At 31.4% G+C, this 8,651-nt stretch overlaps 1 long non-coding RNA gene across 1 annotated transcript; it reads right to left on the bottom strand.

Moving 5' to 3' along the window:
* Positions 1-647: 647 nt before the first annotated feature.
* On the bottom strand, positions 648-6,174 carry LOC146995666 (uncharacterized). Its single transcript, XR_015042830.1, has 3 exons — positions 6,105-6,174; positions 3,736-3,825; positions 648-783 (listed from the first exon to the last, which is right to left on the bottom strand). It is a non-coding gene; the product is annotated as an uncharacterized LOC146995666 (long non-coding RNA).
* Between the last annotated feature and the right edge of the window lie 2,477 nt (positions 6,175-8,651).

Raw genomic sequence — 8,651 nt, 5'->3', positions numbered from 1 at the left:
TAAATTTATTAATTCATTTTATTTTGAGGTGAGCTTTTATTCAACTCTCAATGTCAACGAGAATGTTTAGTTCATTTTTTATTCGGTCTCAAAAGAGAAATCAAAATACGTGGATTTATGTACGTGTATTTATGAATCAAAATACACGAGAAATCACAGTGAGAAAAGCACTGCTACCTTAAACTGTGATTATATATAACAAATGCAGTGAATTATAGTTAAAAAATAGTGAAAATATTTATATTTCTGAACTATTTCATATATAACATTTTCAGTTTCGCATATGTGGCAATTTAAGAACTTTTTTATGTATACCAATTTTTTGAAATATCTGCAAATTTTTGTATCTTCAAGGAAAGCTTATTCTTTCACCTGTAGTATATAAGTAATGGTAATTTACCAGATAAAATTACTTAATGTGGAGTACAGAAAAATATCTAACGACTTACCTTTGTGACTTCATCTGCAAAGAGACTAAAAAAGTAGTTCAGCTAAATCTGCTATAATAAATATTTATAATAATGCTAAATTATGCAATATCTATTAATATGACAAATTTTTGTAAAGCTATTTATTTGGATGAAAAATAAACACATTCAGAAATTTATGGCACTATATTATGATTAACAGAGGAAAAACACTTTTCAAAATTCAAAATAGTTTTTATTAATCCAATTTATCACATTTTATTTGAATTCATGAAAAACAATGTTATATCCATGTATTCTTATGTATATAAGAACTCTTGATAAATTGGATCTCTGTCATTGCCTTTCACAGCACCTAAAATAAAAAAACACTCACAATTACTACATGTGAATATAATTCATAATTAAATTTAAACAAATGACTATTAGAATGCAAATTAAAGGAAGCATTTAAAATATTTTAACATTTAGTACCTATAAACAGAGTAGCAAATATTTGATTTTTTGATTATAGTAAAATAAACATGAAGGATGCCTTTTAAAATTTTTTATGTCAGAAAATAAATTAAAACCACCAGCTGAACATATGAGCAGTTTTATCAATCAGCCACTGGTAGGTAACCTGGATACTGAATCAACATATAAAGTTGCCAAGATAAAGAGAGAAACAAAATTATGATAATCACATCTTACCTATTCATAAAACTATTTTAAATTTAATGTGTAGGCAAGTCCAAAAAGAGTGACAATGAATTTATTTTGCAACACAAAGTAAAGTCTTGCAGGAGCAAAAAAAAAAAACTTGTCTCATGAGATTGGCAAGTAAAAAATAATTAACTGCATTTGGTAACATTTATCTGACAACACATAAGTAATTGTTAGCTATGTGCAGAAAATAAAATCTGATCAGGGGCGTAGCTAGAGGGGGGCATCTGTCCTTGGGTGCAGAATCCAAGGGGCACCAAACTGATGTTAGAACATTTTAGAATTAAATGTTTTCCATCCTTGGCAAGCAGTAGGGGGCACGAAATCTTCAGTTGTCCCTGAGCGCTGAAAACCCATCTATGACTCTGAATCTGATCATGTTAATGCAATTTTAAACTTTTGAATTTAACCGCAGAAATTTACCAAAGAAGTACTTGTACCAGTAGTAAATGAAGATGTGGCTAATCTTTACTGTATGGTACACCTTGCTTTCTGTCTGAAAAAAAAATCGCAAAGTGGTATTGGTTGTTTGCGAAATGTGGAAGCCCATTGCATCAAATAAGTTTTTCGGTAACCCTAATGTTGATAATGTTGGCAAAAGTAGCCTTTGGCAAATATTGCCAACGTGCTGTGATAAATTTAGTTTTGGGCTACTTTTTTTAATAGTAAACCTTTTGTACGGTCCCAGGTTTTTGGTTCTTACCATTCTCTTCAATTGCTGTGTTTGGTTGCACGGAAGTGGTATGGTCTTGTATTTTGAACATGCTATTTATTATTTTGGTGTGGGTACCATCGTTTGAGTATGTCTGAGGTGACTAAGAGACGAAAAATTTAATTGAACTGCTTACCTGGAGGATGGTGGTGGGAAGCCTAAACATATGCATGTGAAAAAAAAAGATATGTTAAAAAAATGACGTTTCATTTATTTTTTTTGTCTCTGTGTGTTAATTTTTGTTAGAAGATTTGTTGTTTAATGTTTTTATGTTAGGAAATATGTATTTTTGGTAACTTATTTCTCTCTGTTTGTGTATTTTTGGTTGTCTGTGTGTTAAGACAGTGGCGAATTTTTTCTGGTAACTATGATATTTTTAACTTTCTGATTTTTTTAAAGTGAAAATAGATCAATGTATATATGGACAAAGTTAAGGCGGTGCACAATGCCCAGTTTGTGCAGTTCTCTGTTTTAATAGGTCGATGTGTACATGGACACAGAGTTTGTGTATGTCTTTGACTTCTTATTTTGGTTTTGTGTAGCGGCCACCTTGAAATTGGTGCCGATCCTCTCAGGTGACGATCTTGATATAAAAAAAAAGAAACGATTCACCAAGGGTTACAGTAGAGTAAATTTTTACCAAAGATGTTCTACCATAATCACCATTTCAGTGGTTTAAACACTAGTGGAGCAGTATGCAGAGATGAAGATTTGAGTTTTGTTTACACAGCATGATGGTTTAGGCACTCCATCCATTACAGTGAACAAAATTATAATAAACATAGCCACAATAATTGTCTATAAATATTGATGTATAACACTGCATTAACTATTATATTTCTTATGCTAGTATATACAGAATCCTTAATCGAAGGGAAAATCAGAAGACTGTGCATGCATTTTCCTTTAACTGAAACATGGATTTGACCATACAAATCTCAGTCTTACAGGACATGCCACACTATGCAGATAGACAGTAAAAAGTGCTTGTGTTGTTTTTATTTGTTAGAGGTATGAAATAAATATACTTCTAGATTTTAATTTTTTCTTTCCTTGTTTTACATTTGGATTACCTATCAAAAAGTAAGGAATTTTGATATTATTACAATATCGGAGTTAAAATAATTATTGGACATGTTAAAGTAATGAAAATTTTAAATTAGGTTAAAAAGTAACCCTTAATGTGGCATATTTTTGAATTAAACTCTATCGACATTTAAAACAACAAAACGTCCTTCTTTATTAAGAACTTTAATTAACTAATTTTAAATGCGGAGCTATGAATGGATTTTTGCCCTTGCATGTTATAATAACTGAAACAAAATTACTCTGATACAGTCAAAATTCCTAAATGCAAGTACATAAAATTTACTTTAGCAATTTAAAGAGATGAGACACACTGAACACATGAATAAATTTCTATCAAAGAATAATTTATTAAATTTGGCCAGTTCCATAGTAAACTTTAACCATTAGATTACATTATTACACCATCTTATCAGTTTGAAAAGCAAGTCATATGCCAGATCTTGTATTTAAAAGAAATGCACAAAATAATATACAGATTATTGAAAAATGATGTATACCAATGTTTATAGATATGATTAAATGTAACAGAAAATTTACTGTCACAACCACATTTTTAAGTGAAATGTATTATTTTAACATTTTACAATATTTAAGGTATGGCATTAAATGCAACATTATGTGCCTGAATATAAGTTAGTAAATTAAAAAAAAAAAATAATAATAATAATCAAAGAATGAATGTCATGAAAAATTTCAAAAACAAGCAGAATTTAATTTAGACCTTTAGACACTTATGATAAATAAATTTGAGAATTCTTCACCCAAAATTAAATTATAATTAATTAAACGAGTTTGACTGACCTTCTACAAAACCCTTCAGCTGCAATTTTTTCTAGCTTGAAAACCAAATTCTTCTCCACATGGTAATAACATCTTAACCAATTGAAATTCCTGCAGAAAGTTTGATAACACAGTAATAGAATTAATAGAATAGAAAAATTAACACAAAAGTATAGAACATCATTTAACTTAACATTATTACAAATTTTGGTGCTTTCTGACTATCTGCAAAGCTGTGAAAATTGGCAAAATGGTTAGTTTATGGTTCATATCTACTGCTCTGTTCACAAGTAGTAATTCAAATAAGCACTTTATAAGAAACAAGAAATTTTAGGATGCACACACACAAAAATATACACATTGGGTCAATATTCACATATTTTTCATCCAATGGAATACTATTCAGAAATAAAGATTAAATATAAAGCATGTAAATACATGTGTGTGGTATGCATATTCATAGTTTGCTATTATCGTGTGCATACTCTTGCTGTTTTAGCATAAGCTGTGAGGGCAGATGATAAGAAAGTATCAGAATTTTTCATGTATAAGAAAAGATTGCCCTGACAATAGTATCTCAATTGTTTAGCACTGACATTTACATAGCGCATTAGAAATATATAGTAATATATGTATAATAAAAAGATAATTGCATATTATTAATTCATTTTTTTAAATGCCAAACTTTAACAATTCTTTTACATATAATTAAACAGAATTCTTTCATATGAACATCTAAAATCCATTCTTAACTAAAGAATAAATAATAAAACCACGTAAATTTCTTATCAAGCCCATCATTTTCGAAATGTCTACTTCTGAAAGTTCCCAGCATTTCTCAATATATTATTAAATTACTAAACTAAGCATCAATGATCGTCATGTTCGCTAATGTGGCAATATCTTTCACACTTCTTTGTTACCACAAGTAACAAGTAGGCTTCAATAAATCTTTAACTGTTACATGCTACTTTTGTCTAAAATTTGTACAAATAATAAAATTAAATGAGCTCTTTATAATATGCTCAAAGAAATAATTTTGTATGAAAATTTGTATGTTATATATTGGCCTGATTAATGATTCAGGAAATAATTCGGGTTTTCAAAGTGCTTCCAATAATTCAAATTTCAGCTTGTGTCAAAATAAAATCTATAACACAAAGATAAGCAAATTTCCTTATGAACAATGCATTTTAACATTATTCAATCACTGGCAATCACACAGTACTGATTGCTTCAATAAACATTACTGTAACTGTGTTTAATCATTTAGTACAGTTTGTTATTTCCTGCAAAAAGAATTCACTTTTCTGAATAGCATTTATATTTCCATCTCACTTTCAATGAAACATTAAGAGAAATGCATATAATTTAAACACCAGTTTATTTTATTTATCAGACAGATTATGTCAACTCGAAAAAACCTATCAGTAAAATTCGGTAGTAATAATTCTGAATGTTAGGTAACTTGCAAGATTCAACAAAAATTATAAATACTTTTATTATAATGACAATACTACAGTAACATGAACATAAAATTAAACTGCATATAACTATGAAATAAGCCAGCATATAATAATGGTGCATTGGTTTCTAAAACAATGGGCTCGATGAAAAAATACATGTATTATGGTAGCTATTCATATTCTTCAGCTTTCCTAATATTCTCACGTTCACTTTACATAACTAAAGTATCTAAAATACAATAAAAATGCAAACAATGTTTATGAGAAAATATCATAAGCATTTGATTGAATGGCCATATTTTGTCTTCCTGCAAGTCGAATCTTAAAATGATATGCAGTTTGAAAAATGCTTAATCCTTTTATAAAATATTCAAAAAAGATTAAAAAAAGGTACTGTTCTGTTATCAGGACCGGGTTCAGAATTGTATTTATGTATGCTTGTATATTTGTATGTCTACATATACACATCTATGCACATACTTACGAACACAGGTTCATACATTTCCAATTCTGGTCCCAATAACAGAACAGTACCCCCAAAAAAACTTGAATTACAAACTAGATTAAGATAATGTTTCAACCATACATATTTTGGACAAAACAATGCAAACTCTTATTTTTATACAATTGTTCAAATTATTTAACATAAATTTATTGCTGCAATAAAATAATAAGCAATCTGATCACACATATTATTTTGAAACTGAATGCATAAACTAGACTAAAAAAATTCAGTCATAAACATTTGGATAGCAGGGCAAATTAGATATTTGAAAAGACAGCCAACCATTGAGATACACGTAATTCACGACAGAATGGTAACAATTCATAAAGCTGTGAAACATTTAACTGTCAAAATGACATAAATAACATAAATTCTAAAAGCAAAAAAAGTAAACATACAAGTATTGCAACTGAACTTACCTTTCATGCAACAAAAAATATCCATACAAGTTAACCTCATGGCGCAGCCATTTTGGATTTCGTTTCAAATCAGACAGATGTTTACGGATTTGCGGAAGAATACGAGGAGCTAGTAGTTTGCCGGATACAATGTGCAATGACGCGAAAGAATATAGTTCTGTAGAACTTCCTACATTATTCCGTAATAAACAGTACTATTTCCTAATTTTTTTCTTTATCTAATTAATTAATTAATAGGGAAATAGTTAAATAATGCCGAATTCATTTTTAATGAAATGTAAAATTTTGCATGTATGGGACGACCACCTTCCGTCCAATATTTCTGAGAATATAAACAAATTCTGGAATCTGAGAGTATCAGTAAATAAATATATAGAATATCGCCTCTCAAACGACCACTTCTGAAAGTGACCTATAGTTCTGATATTATCAATAAATATTGATATTAAGCATTATTTCTATAAGACGACCATCTCTATATAAGACCAAAGTTTCTAGAATCTTGGATAGTCATCAGAGATGTATCTTTACTGCGAAATTATCGCACGACTGTAATTCAATATCAATAACGGATCGCGCGATTGAAAAACATTTTCTGTCCTGTAATTAGAGGAAAAAAAATTTTTTTATGAGGTATTTCTCCCGCTTTCATAACGTGCCTTCGTGGTGTAATAGTTCTGCACGCTGGACCGGTATTTCAGAGGTCCGTGGTTCGATTCACGGCGAAGGCGGTTGCTAATTTTTCATCTCTACGGCTTCCCAAAAAAATCCTAATGTCTCTACAGTGGCGCCCGAATTAAAAAGGTGTTGGATGAGGTATATCCACACCCAGGATTTAGTGATTGGATCCCCTTAAAAAAAAGTCAGCCTTTAAAAAGAGAAGTAATATAAGGTATTTCTCCCGCTTTCCTAGCGTATCTTCGGCCCACCAGCGGCCGAGCGGTAAAGTCGCTGAACCCTGGTAGTGCGATCCGATGTTCGAATCCCGCGAACAGGCTGGCTGCATGGGTGTTTTCGTGGTTTTCCCCACGTGTAACGTGTATACGAGCCAGTTTCCCTTAGTCCACGGCCAGTCCCTCCACGAAGACATCCCTCCCCTTAGGCAGATAGCCCTAGTGTGCTTTGCCATAATTAAATACACCACTACCACACCTAGCGTGTCTTCGTGGTGTGGTGGTTCTGCACACTGGGCCGGTATTGCAGAGGTCCGTCCTTCAATTCCCGGCGAAGGCAGTTGCTAATTTTTGCTAATGCTCCTGCTTCCAAAAAAATACCTAATGTCTCTATACCCAAATTTAAAAAAAAAATTCGTTTCCGTAATTAAATATTTTTTATAAAAAAAATATATGTTATTTAGAATTTTGCAAATATTCTAGAAAATGCTAATCCATTGAAAAAAATCTTTTCCATGACTAAATAAATTTTTAAAAACGTCAGAAAAAATAGCAGTTAAAATTAATAACAAAATAACAAGAATAAATCATCAATCATATCAATATTTTTAATGTACAGCATTTAGAAACAACTTAGTAAAATACATATGAAAAATAAAATAATGTGCAAGTTTCAGATGTGCAATGTCCAAAAATTAAAACTGGTAAATTTAAGAACAAATATCCTCAAAATGTTTGACAACGAAAGTCCTCCGGACAATGCAGAATGAATGTCCTCAGGATGTGAAATTGGTGAACTCCTCAGGACATCTGAGAATCAACATCTTCAGGACATCCTGTCATATCCCGGGACATAGCGACTTAAATAAGACATCCTCAGGATGTTAAATTACGATCTCCTCAGGACATCTGAGAATCAACATCCTTAGGACATCCTAAGTATGTCCCGCGATATTGCGACTTAAATAGGGCATCCTGAGGATGTTTTGTGCTATGGGGGTAACAATAAATATTTTAACCATGCAGAAAAAATTTACGTAACGATACACACACAAATAAGACAGGGTCAGCAATTACACACACAAATAATATTTTACCGAAATGCATTTGAAAAGAAACCCCTATTTGAGAAAAAATGATGCGTTAATTTTGTATTGCGCAAGCACAAAATCACCACTTCACACTGCTAAGGCACTTTCGAAGGAAAAAGAAAATCACTCCTGTAGCACATGGGAAAACAATTCACTACTTTCGAACACTGAGAAAAGAATTTTGCCGTAGCACGTTGCACAAAAGTTGATGGCACATTTAGCGAAAATCACTGTTGTAGCACATTTGTCGTTGAATGATCGAAGAATTATTGCACGACTGGCGAAGTCAGCGGAACGGAACAGATCACATTGATGATTTGCTGAAGCTCCTTGCGATGATATGCACGACTTTGAAAAAAACACAAGCAATATATATCAATACATCTAGAAATAATTGAAGGGGTACGTTGTAGCATACGTTTAATGTCCATATTCGTTGTTATTTTTAGTCAGTTCTTCAGAATGCCTTGGATGCACGTGGCTTAGGATCGTTGAAAATCCATTCTCAGTAGCGTGCTCAGTCAAAAGGTCACCACTTTTGGTGGTCGTGTGTGCTTAATGCA

This window comes from Stegodyphus dumicola, chromosome 8 (genome assembly GCF_044657685.1).
Source record: "Stegodyphus dumicola isolate Sdum_Otavi_A_Nest chromosome 8, ASM4465768v1".
NCBI lineage: Eukaryota > Metazoa > Arthropoda > Arachnida > Araneae > Eresidae > Stegodyphus > Stegodyphus dumicola.
The sequence above is the reverse complement of the archived record's forward strand: the minus strand, read 5'-3'. Positions and strand labels throughout refer to the sequence as shown.